The sequence below is a fragment of the Pristiophorus japonicus genome, chromosome 17 (genome assembly GCF_044704955.1).
Source record: "Pristiophorus japonicus isolate sPriJap1 chromosome 17, sPriJap1.hap1, whole genome shotgun sequence".
In the NCBI taxonomy this organism is placed as follows: Eukaryota; Metazoa; Chordata; class Chondrichthyes; family Pristiophoridae; genus Pristiophorus; species Pristiophorus japonicus.
The window spans coordinates 114,914,837-114,917,230 of NC_091993.1; the positions used below are offsets into that span (position 1 = coordinate 114,914,837).

The following is a 2,394-nucleotide window of genomic DNA, read 5'->3' on the forward strand; positions in this document are numbered from 1 at the left end:
TTTGGTTTTCTTCCCATTAAAATTAAAATATGCACGCAGTTTAAAAAAAAATCTTGTAAGTCTAATCAATTCCACGCGTTACACTCCCCAAACGCTTAAAGAGTTCCTGGCTGCACTTTCCCAGTCTGTGATTAAATATGACAGGCTAAGGACTTCTAAGATGGTTACACTGCAGAGTGTTTGAAGCATCCAAAATGCCAAAGGTGTACACAGACAACAGGATGGCACATGTCATAAGGCTTGAGGGCGTCACAACAGAGAACACAAATAGGATGTGGGTGGGGTGGCTTGACCCATCCACCTCCATGGAGGTGAGTGGGGGGGCACACACCCACCTCCATGGCACGAACCTGGTATTGCAGTACTTCCAGGAACAGTGCAGTGGCTCTAGGCCTTTTGGCTAAGAGCATTGGCGCAGAGTGATCCTTGACAGGTGCAAGGTGACCTCTGGCGTTTGTGATTTGACAAAGAATTGGAAAGATTGGCAACGAATACAAAAAAACAAAAAAACAGAGAACACATTCTTTGATTGTCATCATTGCTTTTTTGTGCGAACATTTTCAGGGCTAGAATTTCCTGTCAGCCCTGCCAGCGCCCTATTGCCGCCCAAAATACCACTAAAACTGGGAAGATTATCGCCGGCGAAAACTTCCCCCGCAAAAAATTTTAAAATCCGCCCAGCGAAAAACATGGGCCTTGCACCCCCATTCTGGGCGACAAAGTACAATTTAGGGTCGATTGGGTGGTTCCTGAACAAAATGGGCGATAAATTAAAAAAATCAATAAAAATTTACACTGAGTCTGCGGGTCGGGCCTAACACCGGAAAAACAATATAAATAATTTTTCAAATACCATCAACTAAAAAAAAAATCAAAAAAACATTCCCAAGACACTTTAAAACTAAATCGCCACAACACGTTTTAAAATAATTAGTAAAAAAACAATTCCGAACCTCTTTCATGAAGAGCTACTCACCTACCGCCCAGCTCCGCTGATCCTCGTGGGCAGTTTTTTAAAACTTACCGACGGGTCACCGCTGAGCCAAATATCGCGCCGGGACGATCTGGGGACGGTGCGTGCCGGCGGTCCGCTCCCCAGCGGAACCTCGAAACCCCCGGCGTAACTCAGGTAAGGACATTTTTGCTCACCTTATTACCGCCCACAATGGCCAATACTGCCCAGAAACCAGGCGGTAAGCCGTTGGGAATTCTAGCCCTCAGTCTTTTACAAGGAACAGCAGACTATGGATAATAAACCTGTGAATGACTAAGCTATCCATACTGAGTGGTTTATCTTCTGTATTCCATTGTTCCTGTCACTGTGTTGTGTTTAGACCAGATGTGTTTCATTGCTATTTATGTTGCCCAGGTATCCATCGACACCCAGAGGAGTTTGGCTGTGTACAGATCTGGAACTGACATAAATGGGTGTCACTGTGTGTTGGGACATCTGAGATCAGGCCATCTACACTCTGTAGGAGGAGGAATTTGCACTTGGAATCGTGGCACATACTGCAGGCTGTGAAGCAGAAGCTTAAAAGACTTCTTTTCAAATGCAGTGTGAGCACAGTGTAAAACATTGTTAAACATGATATCCTCCGATGACAGACTTTTGAGCCTAATTAAGATATTTGAGGTGGCAATTCGGTTCGAGGCTAATTAGGGCGGCAAATTCAGCAGCTGGGCCCCGAGTGTGGAGCGGAGCGCTAAGGGAGGCGTTCCACACCTCTCTCAGGGCGCTTGGCCGGCCGAGCAACTGAAAATCCCGAGCTAAAGAGTCGGCCTTGGAGCGCCCGAAGAGAGGCCTCCCTGGAAAAAAATCTCCACAAAAAACATTCCCAATACCTTGCTCACCCCACATAAACATAAATTGCTTCTCGGCCTTTTGGCTAAGATCATGCATAACTGACCTGACAGGGGAGTAACCATGACCCCAAAGTGGTTCTCCCTGGATCAGGAAGGTGGTTCTTCTATGCTTTTTGGAAATAGGAGGTGTGTGGGGGGCCTGACCCATCCACCTCCATGGCACGAACCTGGTATTGCAGTACTTCCAGGAACGGTGCAGTGGCTCTAGGCCTTTTGGCTAAGAGCATTGGCGCAGAGTGATCCTTGATGTGTGCAAGGTGACCTCTGGCGTTTGTGATTTGACAAAGAATTGGAAAGATTGGCAACGAAAAATTAAAAAAAAAAATAAAAAAAAAATACCTTGCTCACCCCACATAAACATAAATCGCAAAAATTTTAAAAAGAGAAAAAACAATCACACTTACCCCAGGGAGTCATTCCATCCCTCACTGCTGCCGGAACAGCTCGGACTGCCTGCTTTCCCACCCGGTCCCACTAGGGGGCGCTACACATCCCGCTGCAATCAAATTTCAGAACGGTGTTGCAACC

General features: G+C 46.3%; 1 pseudogene; it reads left to right on the forward strand.

The window, feature by feature from the left end:
* Positions 1 to 1,869: 1,869 nt before the first annotated feature.
* On the forward strand, positions 1,870 to 2,070 carry LOC139228453 (U2 spliceosomal RNA; annotated as a pseudogene).
* Positions 2,071 to 2,394: the final 324 nt, after the last annotated feature.